Source organism: Vulpes vulpes, chromosome 14 (genome assembly GCF_048418805.1).
Source record: "Vulpes vulpes isolate BD-2025 chromosome 14, VulVul3, whole genome shotgun sequence".
Taxonomy (NCBI): Eukaryota; Metazoa; Chordata; class Mammalia; order Carnivora; family Canidae; genus Vulpes; species Vulpes vulpes.
The window spans coordinates 62,353,558-62,372,673 of NC_132793.1; the positions used below are offsets into that span (position 1 = coordinate 62,353,558).

The following is a 19,116-nucleotide window of genomic DNA, read 5'->3' on the forward strand; positions in this document are numbered from 1 at the left end:
CACACACAGAAGAGAACTGTGATGAATAGTCTCACATTAGTGTCTCTGAGAAAATCCAATAATAAAGAAGCCTGAATGTCAGTTAAACACATTTACTCTAAAGGAAGGCTTATTTTTCTCATGGACCTATCGAAATCTCTCTTAACAGTTTTCCTAACAGAAATGGGGTAAACAAGTGCAAGTAGACGGACTTTCACACGTGCATATTTCTATTCTTTTTTCTTGGAAATAGAGTGGAGAACTAAAATACTAAAATTCATCTCTCATATCATTGCCAGATTTTTAGTAAAAACCTAGTCATTGCTTAAATTTTAAATTTTATTTAGGACAATCTCATTTACATGATGATGAATTTTAGATTTTTCGATCTGATTATTCTTTTAGATACATCAGTCTGTGCAGTGGCCACAAGTCCATAGAGTGAGACTTGGGACCCACAAGGGCCTCTGGAGCGCACACGCAATTCGTGAATGCTTTAGTGCATTCCTTTCCATGTGTTCAGAGGTGCAAAAATATTTTCTGAGAGCCCGTATGCCAGAAACTGTGGGGACACAGTTAGCAGATAAAATGAAACAATGTATGCTAACAAGGAGCTTTAATCACTCTCATGAATATCAAATTATAAGCTGTACTGAGTGACATTAGATGAAGGAGAAGATAATAGAGAGTATAATAGGGAAAGTTAATTTAGATAATGGGCTCAGGGAAGTCTACTCTGAGAAAGTGACTTTTAAGCTGAGACTAGTGATATGTAGAATTAATTTTGGTTTCCCTGTCATGTGAAAGTTTGCGAGGATTAGGGAAAACCTCTGTAAAGTACCCAGCATGGTATTTGGTTCCAGCATGATTCAGAAGATTCAGCATTCTGTTTCCTGACCTATGAATGCAGAGCAGACAGTGCCGTGGAGCCCTGGGCTGGGCTGCCTCTGCTGCCTTCAGCTTTGGGTTTGGTGAATGGTTGGTAAACCTTAGGTTTTCTGTGGAGCCACAAGACCCCACAGCCTTTCTGGCCTGTACTTTCACTGGGCATGCTCTGTGTGTGTGAAGTTCCTCACAAACCTGCTTTGTTCAACATTTCTATGCAGAGTCGAGTACCCTTCCCTCCCTTACTCTGTGTTCCAGTCCATTCGACTTGTTTCTGATTCCTTGCCTCCTGTCCTTGGAAGTGGGCCTATCTCCTGCAACCCCAACCCTATGGAACTTCCCTGAACCAAGACAGTACCGTCTTCCCAGTGAGAGATGTATGTTCCCCTCCATCCCCTCAAAGCACCTGAACCAGGCCGCACCCCTCCAATGCAGTCCATCGTTCAGATCAGAATGAGCTTTATTTGCCCCTTAGACTTTGTGGTACGTACTTGTGCATCACTCCTGCATGGGGGTGGGGGTGGGAGGGACCTAATGTTACATGAATCCACATGCTGAGTGAAGCCACATGCTCTTGATGGCCCTGCCTTAAACATAGCCGGAGTCTTGTGCCAGAGTCACTGTGGATGCTGTGGGGTTTGGAGCTCCCTGTAGGTATTCCCTGGTCTGTGCTGTAGGATTGGAGTACACCCGCCACAGAGCGTGACCTCCTGACCACAGCAGGCTTTGTGGTCAGGAGGCATCAGCGAGCAGGAGTGCCTCCATCGGGTTGTTCCAGCACCATCCCCTCCTCAGGGAAGAAGCAGAGCTTGGATTCGGGGTGTCATGAGCACAGAGCTGGCTCATGACTGCAGCCTAGTAGACCTTTCACGGATCTGGTGTTGGCAGATGTGCAAGAAGAGAATTTAGGTGCCAATCAGACAGTGTCTTGACATGGGTGTGAAAATGACAAACGCCACCACAAAGAACTGGAAGACAGTTCTCTTCTGTCTTTGTGGTTTCTGGGGTTCTATCATGGAAGATAGAACGCAAAGCCAGTGAAAACTATGATCTGCAACGTTGGTGCATAAAAATGCTCAGACTCGGTGGACTTTAAATGATTTTATGGTCAATTTCTGTTATAGCTATTGCCGTCCACTGACCTATCAAGGATATAGCAGAGCTCTTGCTGTTGCCTGAATACCTTCCATCACATCACCCCTCTCTTTCTGAGCAATCCCAGTGGGCGATGAAATAGGACACATTTGAGAGAAAATAGGTGACTATACAAAAGACAAGTGCATTTCTTTGGCTGTCAAAATTAGCTATGAAAATTAAGATTGAGAACATCTGTTTTAATTATGTATGTAGCACAGATTGTTCTGTTGTTTCACAGTTTCTCTCGGGGGAAAAAAAAAGAAAAAAGAAAAGTTCTCTGCTAGTCTCTCACGGCCTCCTAAGTCTCATTTGCTTTAGTAGCTGGAAAATGCTACTATTGAGATTAAATCATGTTCTGACATGCAAATATTATGTAAAATTTTTATACGTCTTGTTGCAGAGCCCGCGTGGTAAGATCGGACAGGACACACAAAAAACAGTCAACATAAATTTCTGCATAGGAATGACTGCCAAAGGACGGTAGCTCGGTGTTTAATTAGGCATGGACGCTGTATTTTTTGACCCAGTTGTGAAAACCATAGTAATGCAAACTACACCCAGAAAGCTGCTGGAAACAGCCAAGGAAATGGAAGTGTACTAAGTAAAAAACAGCTTCCAGCTGATCTACCAGTTGAAGGTTTGAAATATTTACTACTCACCTGCCACTCATCCCGTGTCCCCAGAGTGCTGGACACTATAGAAGATTAACCCCCTAAATCTGCAAGGGCCTGTGGAATTGCCACCACCTACCACCGGGGCTATTGACATGTTAGACTAGCCCCCCTGGTTTTTTGTTTTGTTTTCTCTTCTTATTACCTCCTTTTAAAAAATAATCATGACCTAATTCCTATATTTACTGTCCCTGAGAATGAAGTATTTTCCTTCTTCTATCAACATATTCTCTGTCTCTCTTTCTCTTTGCTGTACATTAAATCCATTTTCTCTGATTGGATTTTTCTTACAGTGAACCTGCCCAAGACCTTCTCTCTGTCTTTGAGAAACTTACATTCAAACGTGACTCAGTTCATTTTCTGCTCATGCTGACCATATAATTCATTTTAATTTGAGTTCAATAGAATGGTAATAAAATTAATAGAACAGAGTAATTACCTTCTTCTCTGTCATAAAAGAACTTATTGAAAGAGTAAATTAAAGATGATTTTTTTAAAATCGAGGCTAAGAAATTGTTTAAACTTTATTCTAATAAAGCACAGATGTAAAATGTTTGAAAATACATGTAAGTATATTTTGAAGCTTAATAGTAAATATATCTTATTTTTGTGTAACTATTTTTCAACAAATCATTAATATTTATTTGCACATGCTTTTGAATTTGCTGTAGAAACAATAGACTATAGAGACAATCAAGGAGTTTATTTCTTCCTTCTAAATCATATATTTTATATTTTGTTTTCACCTTTACTGCTCTGGTTAGTCCCTCTAGTAAAGTGTTGAGTAATGATAGTGAGCATCCTGTCTTTTTCTTGATCTCAAAGGGGAAGATTTCATGTTTTACCATGAAGTACAATGATATTTGTTAATTATGAGATTTATGAGATTAAGAGAGTTTTCTTCTATTTATGAGATTGAGAGTTTTCTTCTATTGCTGACTTGCTATGATTGTCTTAAAAATTAATAGGTATTGGGGCACCTGGGTGGCTCAGTTAGTTAAGCATCAGACTCTTGATTTTGAATCAAGTAGTGATCTCAGGATTGTGAGATCAAGCCCTATATCAGGCTCAGTACTGGGCATGGAGCCTGCTTAAGATTCTCTCTCTTCCTCTCCCTTTGCCCCTCCCCACCAAAAATAAATAAAAGATATAAAATTTTATCAAATGCTTTTCTTATATCTTTTGAGGTGATTGGGTGAGTTTTGCCTTTAATATACTAATCAGTGAATTATATTGTAATTTTCTTATGGCAATATACACCTTCAAGTTCATGAGCTAAACCCATATTGATCATAATATTTTATCCTTTATACATACTGCTGTATTTAGTTTGCTAATATTTTGTTTGGAATTTTTTTAAGGATTTTATTTATTTATATGAGAGAGAGAGAGAGCACAAGCAGGGGAGAAGGAGACGAAGAAGCAGTTTCCCCACTGTGCAGGGAGCCTGATGTGGGACTCAATCCCAGGTCCTGGGTTCATGACAGGAGGTGAAGGAAAATGCTTAACCAACTGAGCTACCCGGGCACCCCTTGTTTGAAATTTTTGCATAGATGTTTATGAGTGAAATTGACCAGTATTTTTTCCTTTCTTATAATCCTCTTGTTAGATTCTGTTATTAACGTATTGACCTCCAATAAATAACTGATTATTTTCTTATAATCTGGATTAATGTATAACCCTGAAATGATTTCTTAGATATAGGAAGATTTTAATTATTGATAACATTTCTTAAATAGTTTTAGTAATGTCCACATTTTCTAGTTCTTTTTCAATTCATTTTAATAGATAATATTTCCAGATCTAAGTCCATTTTATATAAATTCCAAATGAATTGGCAATACTTTGTAGACAATGCAGAAGTATTAAAGATTTTTGAGTAGAAAAATGGTACTGTGTTTAGAGACATTATGCAAGATGAGTTGGATTAGGATTGGAAAATATAACTCTTCATTGATCAGCTATTCAAATGGCTACTGTCAAAATCTTTTCTAAAATGGTCATACTCTGCTTCATCATCTCTACCCATTAATAAAATTATTGAATTTTTCACTCAACTTTATTAACTCTATAAAATTTCATCTTCTTATAAGGTGGTTGCCTGTTGGTTTAAAATGTCTTGTTGTATTTTAAAGGGAAGTTCCCTGGGTGGTTCCATTCTTCATTGTTTTTTTTTTTTTTTTTTTTTTTTTTTTTTTATGATAGTCACAGAGAGAGAAAGAGAGGCAGAGACACAGGCGGAGGGAGAAGCAGGCTCCATGCACCGGGAGCCTGATGTGGGATTCGATCCCGGGTCTCCAGGATCGCGCCCTGGGCCAAAGGCAGGCGCCAAACCGCTGCGCCACCCAGGGATCCCCCCATTCTTCATTGTTATATGTCATATTGGTACACCTATGGGCCTTTGTATATGATCCTACCTCAGAGTTTCTCCAAGTAGAGTCTAAAGAACCCCTGATACCCCCTGAACATTCTCCTCATGGACAAAGAACTTATCCAAAATATCAGACCATTGTTTTTATTCTTAGAGTCAAGTAACATTCATATTTTTGGATATATATAGGGTATTTACTAGTAACCCACTACATGAGTTATTAAGGGAAACCAAAGTTTGGTATTTGTTAATAAAATTAACGTGTTATTATGTTACCAGATTCTGAAGATACAAAACTAGCATAATCCCAAGTAGTCCAGCTATTAACATCACAACTGGGAGCATTGTGTAGCTCCTTCTGTGTACATACATAGAGTCTTCACAGATTTCTGGAATGAGTATTAGTATTCTTGTTTGTTTTTTTTTTTTTAAAGGATCTTATTTATTTACTTGATCTGGGGAGAGAGAGTGCACAAGCAAGGGGAGCAGTAGAGGAAGAGGGAGAAGCAGGCTCCTCACTGAGCAGGGAGCCCTACCTAGGGCTCGGTCCAAGACCTGAGGCAATGGCAGATGCTTCACCCATAAAACCACTCTAAGTCCCAAGTATTAATATTAGTGTATCATTAATGTCATTTTTAGTTATGTTGGGCTGTTGCAGCTAGCTATTCTTATAAAAACTGGAATCAATTTTGCTTCACTGTCAATCCCATTTGTAGAGTGGTATTTTATTGACCCTGGAGTGTGTAGGATGCATGTATGTGTAAATAGCTGTTAGAAAAAAAAAAAAAAAAAAAAGGAGTCTCTCACTTCCCAAAAGTTAGACCTTAAGACATGTGTTGTGGTTTGAATATGAAGCATTTATGAAAGTAGATGTTCACACAGTTTGATCTACTGTGATGTTTCGTGGTTAGCAGTCTTCTTTGCACCTCCAACTCCTTGTCTCCCCTGGAAAATGGGAATGTCTGGGGTAGGTTGACTTTGGAGCCATTTACCTTTTTATAATTGGGCCAAGATAACAACCTTTTGTGGATTACAATTTAGAAGGCTATAGGGGTAACATCCTATGATAAAAAAATGAAGTGGTTATGAGTGAGCGCTTTTCAAAGAAAATTCTTTTTTATCTTCTCTTGAAAATACAGATTAAATGAATGTTTCCTTGTGTCCTGTCTCCAAAAGTGAGGTTTCTTCTGGAATTAACTTCTGTGCTAATGTATATAATCTTTTGATTTGGGCAGAGGAGTTGGGAATCCTGCAGCTTAGATTTTCTTTAAAAGAATTAATGGCCATTACGGCACTACTGATGAATTTGCTATAATAAAAACAGATTTCACAGGCAGAGCAAGTTCAAAGAAGTAGGAATAGAGACAGAAATTTAAATTTCTGCCCCTATTTAAAGGGATTGTAAAGATCCCTGATGTCTGGCGTTGAGGGTGAGAGGATTGGCTTTCCCGGTGCAGTTGTATTCCACAAGATAACACATCTTGACACACATCTTTCTTCATCTGCAGGAGAGCTCGTTTCTTATAAATGTTGGGAAGACTTGTTTTAAAATTATGCAAGGGAAGTTCTTTTTTAAAAGATCAATTCCTGGACCCAGAAATAATAAGATAACATTGTCTTGACAGTCATCATCATTTACGGTGCATACTGGAATTATTTGCATGTGGGTGGATTTTTCTGGCTTTGAGGGAATTTGTAATTTCTGAAATTAAATAATGCAGATGCCAGAGAATCTGTGGGGGCTGTTCAGTTCTTTTGGCCCATCTTCTGCTGAGGGGACTCTTGGATGAGATCAAAATACCAGACTCTTAATCTCGGACTGCTTGTAGGTTTTCTCACCTTCTGTAAAGGAAGCTGAGTCTGAGCATGGGAAGGGGGGAGGGAAACTGAAGCTCTTTTTCTTGTGATTTCAGCTGGACTGGATGCTGCTCTGAGGTTAAAGATAAATGTACTACCAACCAGGAGATGGCTACCAACCAAGAGTTGAAAGTCAGAACAACAATGGTGTCATTTTTAGTTGATTATGTCTGTCACTTGTAGCTCTTCCTATACAAACTGCCATCAGTTTTGCTTTACTATCATTTCTACTTATGGTGAGCTATCTGGTTAGAAAACATCGAGACATTAACTATGATGGGTTTTCTAGTACCTAGATTTTTTCATCAAAATATATTCTCTTCAATAAAAATCATAAAGGCATGGATTCTCTAAAATCTTGCTGGATGAGGTTTTAGTCTATAATTATGAAGTCAATTAGTTAATTATTAGTCAATTATTATGAAGAATTAAATAATATTGAATCAATGCTGTGACCAAATCCCATTCAGTGATCAAACTAAGGGAAATAGTTATTCTTAAATCCAAGTCTCATGTCCACTGATTGCTTTACTTGCCATTTTTAGTCTGAAGTGGCTACCCACTAGCTGCAGGAAGTAACATAACCTTGTAAATCTCATGTTCTTCCTCAGGAAACAGTGTTAGTGCATTGAGGAACCACATAGGCTCTGGAGTCTGTCTGCCGTTGAAGCTCTACTCGCGGCCCCTCATTTGCAGTTGTTCAACCTGAGACATGTTCACCTCTGTGTGACTCAGTGTCCTTATGTGCCAAATGATAATTGCCATAAAACTGCCTCCTGGTGCTGTCATGTGTTTCAGATGAAACAGTGGGTGCCAAGCACCAAATCATGTCTTCCACAAAGAAGAGCACTAAAGGGATCCCTGGGTGGCGCAGCGGTTTGGCGCCTGCCTTTGGCCCAGGGCGCGATCCTGGAGACCCGGGATCGAGTCCCACATCGGGCTCCCGGTGCATGGAGCCTGCTTCTTCCTCCACCTGTGTCTCTGCCTCTCTCTCTCTGTGACTATCATAAATAAATAAATAAAAAGAGCGCTAAATAATTTTTTTTTTTAGATTTTATTTATTTATTCATGAGAGACACAGAGAGAGACAGAGACATAGGCAGAGGGAGAAGCAGACTCCCTGCAGGGGACCTGATACGAAACTTGATCCCAGGACCTCAGAATCAAGACCTGAGCCAAAGGCAGACACTCAACCCCTGAGCCATCCAGGTGCCCCTCAATAAATGTTATTAAAAACAACCTTGAAGAGGGTTTGTGAAAATGGCTATGGAGGTACTTTGGACATGCATTGGAAGGAGAAAGGGAGCCCGAGGAATCACTTATCAATATCATTTTTTAAACCCACCTCGATTTTAAAAACTTCTCTTTTCAATTACTGTCTTTTTTCTTGATTTATGTCTTCCCTCAATAGTTATTCCCTGTTTATATGCATTCAGCCCCTGATTTTCTGGTCTTTTCTTTTTCTGACTTTGGCACAAAGGGAAAGACAAAGATGGCACAGAGTTAATGTGGCTATGTCCATGTCAACCATCTTACATGACCAGCGTGTACCTGCCATTTGCCTAATGAGTTGCCAGACAATGAGAAGGGTTAACAGAAGCCTGATGACCTTTTGCTGGGAATTAAGAGTGTGGAAACAAATATAGATTTAAGAGTAGATTCTTCTTTAAAATCTGTTTTAATATGTCATCTGGAATTCTACATAGAACAAAATCAATTTAGATAGGGTCATCAACTACCAACAGGGAGCAATGATTTTTAATTATTACAAAGAAAGAAAAAGATTCATATTGGTCCTTTCTTTATTCATAAGCTTTGGTAGACTTGCAGATATGGCCATTTTTTTTTAATTTTTATTTTTTTAATTTTTTAATTTTTTTACTTTTTTAGCCTTCTTGAGTTTAGGAGTAAATTATGCTCTGTAAGGTTGTTTATTAGAAGTTAGGGTTCATATTCCAACAGAAATAATCTTATGAATAATGACTAACTTCCACAAGTCTGTTTAACCCACCAATAATTAACTGGTGAGGTTTTAACCGTTCTTTAGGAACTAATCATCCAGGATGCCAGAGATGCCCTGCTAACACAGGGATGGCATTTTCACTTCACTTCCCTTGAGTTGCAGGCAGATTAGATGCCCCTCCACCTTCAGGAGCCTGGAAGTAGATATTCCAAAGAGACAGGGATGAGACAGGGGAGAGGAGTGTGACTGATGCTCTAGAGGCTGGAGTGCTAAAGAGAACATGGAGCTGGAGGGTGGGGTGAGAATAAGCAGAGAATAGCTAGGGGCTTAGCACCTGCGACCTGCAAAACATGCTCCTTATTTCTAAACTAACCCCTTTTTTTCTGTCCCACCTGCGATCCCACGGTTAGGCCACCTATTTCCTTTTCCACTGCCCTTAATTTGTCTTATCTGACCAGGGTTTCCCTCTGTCTTGGCCTCACAGAATAAGACAGTCTCTCAAGTTCCCTCTCCCTGCCTTTTGAAAAAATGTGAGAAATTTTATTCCAAGTGATAATAGAAAGCTGACTGGAAATGAGAAAGTGTCCTTATTATGTTTACCCTCCCCCTCTCCCTCCCCCATAACTGCTCTAGCCACACTGTAGATCTCCTCTTCTTTAGTCTCCTCTCCTCTGTCTTCACTATGATCTTCTGGGGATAAGGCTCCAGTAATAAAACTCTATGTACAAATTGGATTCAGTTGAGATTTCTGCAAGATTTCAGAGAACAATCTTAGTGGTCAAATGTGTATGCCTATTACCACAATCGAAGGGCAGTTTCTGAGCCCCTGGGTCCTAATGAGGAGGGTGGACTGAGACACAAGGGTCTAGGATGGGAGCTGTAGACACTGTCCAGTGGACCAGCACCAGGGTCAAGGAACTATGGGCCTTTTCAGAAGAGAGTGTCAAAGAAAGTCAAGTGTCTCCTGATCACCCTGTTTGGACTTATCTCTGAGGTAAGACACACAGGAACAAATTGTCCCAAGTAGCAGGACACCCTGCAACAATAAGCAGCATAAGGAAGGAAGAGAAAAGCCCTACAATTTTCCCTACATGGAAATATTTTATCCCTTTCATTTATTTTTATTTAAATTCATGTTGGAGTAGCTTATTTTAAGTCTGCATAAGGCTTAATAAAGTACTTGCCCATATAGTATTTCTTTTGAACCTCATAACAGTTGTAAGGTAGGCAAAGGAGGTCTTAAAAGCCTTATTTTATTAGAGACAAAAGGGACCAGAAAGATTGAGTTGCCTCAGGTCATACACAGAGTATATGGTACAGATCCAGGCCAAGAATTCAATTATTTGCTCACTGTTTTTCCTTCGCATTCGATTCTTTCTCTTAGTATTGGCCTTGACTCATGAGATTAGCAAAACTACAGGAATGTGAAAATACAGTAAGTTTAGTGTTTTATGCTTCATAAAAATCCTTAAAAGTAAAATCTGAACTATGCATAGTTAAGAATAAAGCAGGAATGTATTTCTCCTTCATTATTTCTTCTTTAACACTGTGACATTACATTAAATTCTACTGTTTTCTTAGAATCAGCTATACATAATTTATGTGTTTGAATTATTTGGAAGGGCTTTAATAGAATAAAAGAAAAGAGCTGAAGCCTCAGCTAATTTATTCTATTAGAATATGAATAGCAAACCAAAGGCTGTAAAAATTGCTGGGTTGAAAATGATTTCTATCTGAACACTGATTTATCTTGAGAAGCCTGTTTTTTTTTTTCCTGTGATTTAATTAAAACAAACCCAGTTAACAGAAATAAAGTTATTCGTTTATTGTAAACAAGCTTCAACTCATCGAACTAAGTCCTGTGAAATAGAGATGTACGATAAATGTTATTCAGAGGAGATGATCTAGGTTTGATGATCTCTACCTTTGCTTCCCATTCTTCATTTTGATATTCTGCTGCTCATTGGTGCTCCAGTAGTTGAAAGGGAAACCAAAACCAAGCCCAGTGTGAACTAGAGAGAGCTCCAGAGAGCGCCACTCATCACTGCATTGACTGTTCTCAAGAAAAATTTGGGGATGGGGTCAGCAAGGGTCACCTAAAGGTATATATGAAGATGAAATTTGGAAATGTTTGCAATTTGAGCCTGTGTCCCAAATTTTCAAAAAGTTTGGGAGTTATCTGCTAAACAAAATAGTTATTATCTTCTAAGAGACTGTCTCAAGTTTCTAAGTGTATATATTTATTAGTTGTATACATTTCTGTTCAATGCCTCTCTTACTTCTAAGTGACTTGTATAGCCTGCAATCTGATAAGTTTTTTTGGTAAATTATATCTAATACATTAGGTACTAATTCTAACTCACAACAGCTAAGTTATTCCTGCTGGCCTCTATGTTGCCAAATGATTCATTTCCCCCCTCACATCACATCACAGAATCAGTTTTCGAAAAGAAAAGAACTTTTCTTAAATGGTTTTTACTGCCCAGTCGAGTATCTTTTAACTTCAACAACACCTGTTGAAGTTATTTTATTCTTTTTTTTAAAAGACATTTTCAAAAGTACAGAAAATACAGAGAATAACAAGCATCTATGTTTCCAGTCTTTGTAATTAACAGATGTTAACAATATTTTGTGATATTCATTTCCAGTTTTGTTTTTCCCCAAGAAGTAAAATATTATAGATAAAATTAGAAGCCCCTTGTGGCCATGAATCTATTCTTTCAATTCTCTTTTCATCTTTCTACATAAGTAGGTATGTGTGTCCATAAGTAAAATCTAGTGTATTAATGAGATCATCATACTACAGATTTTCCTGTAACTTGTTTTTCAGGCTCACTGTTATGTCTTTGAGGTCAGTCTTTGGAAGGAGGCAAGGAAGGATGAGGGAGTTGACTCCTTTTAATGGAAGCTGTAGAGCAGAGAAGCAGTATTCGGGGTACTTCCTCAGAGAACTGACAAGAGCAAGGCTACCAAGATAGGAATTATTATCATCAAAGCGAGATGCAAGCATACAGACCCCAGTGCTGGAATTGGAAGCCATGTGAAGCAATGTGTCATGAACAATGCAGACGTAGACTTACTAGAGAGACTCAGAGACTCACATTTGTCAAATGGGTGATACCTAGTACTCAGAGCTGCAAAGAAGAACTGGAAGGATTTTTGTTTTGTCCCTTATATCTTCTGCAGGATCTGGCACTGTCTGCTGCACAAAGGAGATAAATGATTACTAAATTGAATCATGATTTGTTCTTTAAAAAAAAAAAAAAATCCCAGGAAGATAATCTTCCTCATGGCAATCTCATGGCAATTCTCTGTTTTAGAATGATTTTACTTAATTTTATAGTTATGATGTATTGAGTTTGGCTTCTGGAAACCTGCAAACAAGTCCTCCCTCTACTAAAACTAATGGTGATCTTGGACGGGCCCCTGGAGCATTAGGAGACTTATGGTTCTCATCTATTATGTCTTATGCCTTGTGCATGTTGGAGCAGAATAAGATTACTTTAAGCTTTAAATATTCCAACTTCCTAAGAGCAAAACAAAATAAAATCCACATATTTTCTGGACTTTGAGATTAGCAGAATGACCAGAATCAACTGTGGATGATTCAGCAGGTCAGCATGGAGCCTGAAAGCTTTACCAAAGGGTCCAGATGATTCTCACAGTAGGGCAGATTTGGAGCATATAATCATGGCCATAGAAGGCAGTTGATTTTTACCCATTGTCTAATGTCTTTTTCAGTCTTAAATTCAATCTTATTATTACTGTGGAGTAGTTTCCCTCAATCTTCATTTCAAGGTCCTGCTTTGCAGCTTCAAACACTTTGTGAGTGGTTGACTATCTCCTTGAGTGCTCCCCTGTCTGTTGAGTTGTGGGGGCCACCCTTAGGCATGCCACCAGCCAGAAAGGATTGTGTTGTGATTTGTGTTGAATCAAAGTCCACCACCCTCTGTTCAGTAACTAGTAGGTACTCATCTCAAACTCGCTTTCCTTCTTTTTGAGTTTCCTTTAGTTCGTTGGCTCCTCCTTTTCTTTCTGAAACAAAGAATACAGGTTAGAGCTTTGATTTTCAAAGTGTAAATGTCATGAGAACTCCAACCATGGAATCCCCAACTGCATTTTGAGGAGGCGCCAGCGATTCCAGTGCACAGTAGGATCAGAGAAGCAGGAGAGGAGAGACTAGGTGATGACATTCATAATCCTCACTCCTACTCCAAAATGCCCTGAGGCTCTGGATTTATGTGTAGTCATAGGTTTATATTCACACATGAACAGCCCACCATGAGCTCAACAGCATCTTGAATTAATGTCTACTTTGGAGTGTGTGATTTTATAAGGACTGAGAAGCTTGTCATTTCTGATGTAAAGGGGGGTGAAGATAGGCTTCTTTAAACCCATGAAAAGAGCTCATGCTTTATATGCTGTTGCTAATATCTGGAAATAATTTCATCATTTTGAACATTGGTCTGCAGTTCTCCCAAGTATTATTTTATTTCCCTGATTTACATGTAAAAATATAGAGCATTTATAAACACTGTTTTGTGCCTAAAAATAAATCTATTGCTTTTTGAATAATAAGTAGAATTATTTTAGGATTGCAGGTATTTCTTTGTGACATTTTACTTTCTGTAGTAACTTTCTGTGGTGAAGAAAGCTGTAAAGTACTTTTCCCTGTTGAGACATTAGTTTCTTTTTATTTAAATGTTGCATGGCCAGAATTGAATTTTAAATACTCAGGATGTTCTCCTAATAGTGGAGTTGGTTCGACTGTACTGCCACCCAGTCTTTCATAAAACAAGCTTAGTGAAATATTTTGTGCTTAGAAATCACACATTAAAACTTTTATAGCTCTGTATCATAAATTTAACCTGGGGCCTCTAAGCAAACACATGGAATAGCACTTTCTTTGTTTATTACTCACTTGATCCCTGAAAGCCACAGTCCTTGGGTCTGGAGCCCCCCATGCCCTGCTGCAACTGGAAGCAGAGGACATTTAGAGGAGCTTTAGGATGACAGCTTTAGATTGTAAGATTATAACTCTTTCATTGAATACTGGAAAACAAGAATCCAATTTGTAAAAATGTAGAAAAGAAGGGATAGCAGAATGTTTGGAGTTTAAGCCAACCACCAAAATACTTTTAACTATTTCAAATCTCACAGTTAATATGCATAGAAATTTCTCTGGATAAATCCTTGGGTCCCATCCTTTAAGAGTCTGAATGACTCATTAGCTCTAAGGTAGAACCCAGGACATTGCCAAGGTAACAAGCCAATGGAGGCTTAGTGGACCACATTTTGAGAAATACCTATTTAAAATATTTGAAAGTAATCTAACTTGATATTAAGACTGACCCAGAAAGTGCTGAATTATATTTCAAAACATCATAATATTGACTTTGCCAAATTTTCAGACAAAACTTAATCAGTATTACACATAAATGCATTGCTTCTAGGTTATTCTTTGGGAGTTTCCTCTTTATCTTTCAATTTGTGCTCTTTTGATATGTGTATAAACATGTTTCTCAAATGTATATTGTATTATATATCTACTTAAAGTGTAACAGGCCACTTGGTCAAGGATAGGAGATAGGTGAGACTAGCTCATAGATGAACTTTCAAAGAACAGAGAGCTGGAGAGATCACATGTCTGATAACCTAAGTAAGGAGGAAGTTCTGGTGATTAAGGAAGTGCTTCCAGAGACGTCCTGAGTTAGGCAGTAAGTGGTCATCTCAGCAAGTGGAGAGATTTACTGTTAACAGGATTGACATAATATAAATATATAAATATAGGGTATTTAAATTTATGAGCTGGTCTGTACTTTCTAAGTGATTGGAGATTCTATAGGACCCCAGTTTTTGAGAATCTCAAGTACTGAATATATGCAATGCTTCAGGCCTGGGATGAGTTTGGATAGGACTGGGGTATAAGGCATGCTTTGACCAAACCAGTTAGCCCAGAATACAGTTCCTGTAGCCAAAGAGAAAGAAAAGGAAAAGAAAAGAAAAGAAAAGAAAAGAAAAGGGAAAGGAGAGGAAAGGAAAGGAAAGGAAAGGAAAGGAAAGGAAAGGAAAGGAAAGGAAAGGAAAGGAAAGGAAAGGAGAGGAAAGGAAAGGAAAAAGAGGAAAGGCAAGGAAAAAGAAAAGGAAGAAAGAAAAAGAACAATAGAATGCTGATTTTGTGTACATATTAGTTTCCAAGGGCTGCCCTAACAGCTTACCACAAAATGAGCGGTTTAAATCATAGAAATGTATTGTCTCACAGCGTAAAGGCTGGAAATTGAAGATCACGGTGTTAAGCAGAGCCATGCTCCTTCTGTAGGCACAAGGGAAGGATCTATTTAGGCTTTTCTCATAGCTTCTGATAGTTCCTTGGCTTGTGACTGAGTATCTCCAATCTGCACATGGTGTTCCCCCGGTGTGTATGTGTCTGTATTCAAATTCTCCTTTTTAATAAGGACACTGGTCATACTGGATTAGAGGTCCACCCTACCACAGGAAGTAGGGTTGTCAGATAAAACACAAGAATCCCAATAAAATTAGAATTTCAGATGAACAACAAATTATATATATATTTATATTTCAGTATAAGTGTTTTCCAAATGTTACACAGAATTTGCTTATACTGGAGAATTATTTATTTATCTGAAAATCCAATTTCGTTGGGCACCCTGTTGTTCTAAATCTGGCACTTGCCTTCATGTCGTATGACTTATGTCTTCTTCAGCTATAAAAGGAGAATTTAATCCTAGTGCTATGGAACAGTTGTTACTTCGGTGGCATAAGGGCTGCCACAACCTCTCGATGGCTGCCTGACGTCTTTGTGGGGATGGAGATAAGAGTCCTCTAGGCCCCTGTCTGTCCTCCATCCCTCTGAAAGTCTTAAGAAGAAACAGTGAAGATGTTTTTCAAATGTTTATTTTGAGCTCAAATATTCTCTTTTTCTACTATATTTAATTGGGTTTTGATCTGTGTGACCTAAGAGAGAAGATTGGGTGCTAAGGGAGTTTTGTTTTTGTTTTTTTGTTTGTTTGTTTTTTTTTTAACCTGGCAGTCATGGCTAAGCTATCTTATCCATTTTCATGTGGGATAAAGTGAAGGGAGGTTTATTCTTCTGGGTTCTTTTGCTCTACCAAGTCCTAGCACTAGTGCCTATTTGATTAATTTGAAAATAGCATCTTTGTGCATTTTGGTAAAGGACAGCATGATTAGGTAATGACGAATGAATTGTTGAAAATAATATACAGGGATGATAAGTGAGGTGAGAAATTTCTTTTCACCAAGGGAACTATTTAAATACAGTAAAGGGAAGGAAAAATTCTTTTCTAACCTTCAAGGTCTTCAGCTGGACTAAGTATTAGATTTACCTGAGACACATTAGCAGGTAGAAAAAAAACCCCAAAGTTTTATTATGGGCACACAGGGGCCCAATAATTAAATTGAGACCTACGGAAATGACCAAGGCAGGCAGTTTTTATACATACTTTTTAGACAACAAGACAATAAATCTTTGAGGGATTGACCAAAGAACATTTAACTTTGGGAGGTTTAATTAATAAGGAATTCTAGACAGAGTTTGGGCTGGGGTAGTAAATTATTAAAAAAGAACAAGGCTTGTTTATATAGCCTCCTCAGCTCTACATTCTGTGGTGATAAGGATGTTTCTTTACCTTGAGCTCGAGGGTACCTTTTATAGGGGAGGCTTCTTTCCTGCTTTCAGGAAGTTGGGGGTGGGGGGGTTCTCAGGCTGTCTGCATGGGCTATCTCATAAGTAACTTTTTTTTTTAAGTAATTTTTATTTAAAATAGTCAGTATGACAAAGTGGCCTGTCTTGGGGTAGCCCCTACGCAGAAGAGCTTGCCACTTTCCTGCGAGGCCAGTACTTTCCTGACTGCTCTTCTGCATGTCAGCCTTTTTAGTTTTTGTGTCTCTGGCTGCAATTTTATGCCTTCTTTCTCTTTCTCACTTGGTATCATTTCACTGATTTCAAGTACTTTAGAATAATTTTGTAGCCTTTATGCTATCCCAGATTTTGATTCGTTCATCTGAGGTTTCTGCTTCAACAAACTTTGTTCTTATCAGTGGGCAGTAATTCAGACTTCCTCAAAAGAGTTTTGGCATCCAACTGTGAAGTTGTTTTTCCTTGAGCATTGCTCCATAGGAGGCAAGTATTAAGAAACTTAATGAGAAGTGCTAACTCAGAAGTGCCTTGCTGGCATTTTGTTGTTGTTTTGCAGAGAAATGAACTAATGTTCAGCTTCAGCATTGTGAACTCCTCACACTTGAGTTTGATGAGGAAAATAGGACTGGGGATTCAGATGCATCACTGTTTAATTAAAGATGATGCCATTAAAGAATTTAGATTTGTGAGAACAAAATGGCTGATGCCAACACAAGGAAGCTTTGCCACTGATGCCTTTTAGAATTCACTGTTCCAAGACACGGAAGGATTTTCCATTAGTGCAACTTCCTAGCTATACACATCTCTTTTCTGAAGACGAGACTGAGGTTCTTTGGAAGTAGACTCAAGCAGCCACCATCAAGAGCTCTTTGCTATAAAATTTGATTTTCTCTTTCTTTTCTGAAAGGAAGATGGTAACGTTGATTCTTTGTCACTCTTCCTCTCTCCACATCTCCTGCCCTTTGCTAATGGTGGATCCAATTGCAGAATTCTATTAGTTATTATATCCTGTTACAATGAATAATCTTTTCAACTGTGGAAACTGAATTCGACCCGCTAGTCATTTAGTGAGCAGCCACGGAGCACTCATGTGCTTCAGGTCTTCAGACCAGGGAATCTAGTATTTGGATCATTCCTAAGGATTCCTTTGGTGTTACCATAGTTGCTTAGTAAGTGAGACCTTAATATGTGTTTTGGGCAGTGGTGAACTCTTATCTCTGACAAGGTTTTATCTATTTTAGTAGCTTCTCATCTTCCCTCAGGGGAGATAAGTGACATTCTGACTAGAATCTCTAACAGTATTTGTCATCATTACTTGGGGTTCTCAGCATGACAACAGTGAACTTAAATTCTTTATGAAATTAATCCCAGGGACAAAGGATTTGTCATTATAATGATTTGTGTCTTTTCTTCGATAGGGTGCAAATTCTAGTAAATATTAAGTCATTCAAAATAGTACTTTTCATGTAAAAAGTTTTATGTAAACTATACATTATACTTCTTTGCCATCTTTATGGTAGCAATCACAACTAATAGCAGACAAAGATTAAAAGTACATCAGTAAATTACTCATACTCTGGCTCCTAAATAATCTAATTTTAAAAACCCAGTAAATTGTATTCTGTTGGAAAGAGATGAAAAGCAATTATGCTACAGTTTTGTTCGTCCATTTGTGTTATTCAAGGACACGTATGATGAGCTCCCTGTACTTAACATATTTTATATGCAGACATTATCAGAAAGCTTCTTTTGAATATATTATGTAATTTAATAACCTTCTGGTTAATATCTCATTACATTAAATGTAACACTAAATTTGTGTTTCCTAATGGATGGGAGCCATGTCTTAATCTATTTTTGTGTATTCACTCCCTGATGGATGGATGCAAGGCTATGAGAGAGAGGTAGGAGATGGGAGAAAAAGGAAGAGAGGGTGGGCAGGCTGTTTGGTATTCCGAAGTCCTATTCCTCAAAAATAATTATATGAATTCCCTGATTCAATGTCAGTCTACTAAAACACCACAACTGTTAATTTTATGGAGGTATAGTGTTTTCATAGGAAGAGAGAACACAACAGTGTAGCCTTTTCTTTATTCTTTGAAACTTACACTAAATTATTGAATCAAAAACAACTAGTTTTTATTAAAATGGGAACATTTCTAAATTTCCTAATTTTTACTAATAGAGTGACATAATATTTTGAGAGCAGCCAACCAGTTATGACATATCATATGCTACCAGTTTGGTGCTTAGGGAACCAAATGGCCTCCCAGGACTTGACTTTCAAAGGACAAATTTTCCATGCCAAGGAGAAACATTCATTGTTTGTAGAGAACAAACCACATAATACCATGGTCCCCACATAATAATGCCTCGTGGCACATTTAACCAGAGGTATATGAGGCACTAGGAAGGAGAGATGTCACAGAGGCCATAGTGGTACTGGTCAAGTGTTACTTTGCAGTCACATGAGGCATCTTTCCAAAGAATTAAAATATCTCTCTAGTTGGTGCCAATTGATACTGATTTTTAAAGTTCTCTTCACACAATCAATAGGAAAGTAAAAATTTTGAAG

The 19,116-nt window shown here is 38.1% G+C and overlaps 1 protein-coding gene across 21 annotated transcripts in view; it reads left to right on the forward strand.

The window, feature by feature from the left end:
• Positions 1 to 19,116, forward strand: part of MCTP1 (multiple C2 and transmembrane domain containing 1) — a 531,614-nt gene that overhangs the window by 193,519 nt on the left and 318,979 nt on the right. The window lies entirely within an intron of this gene.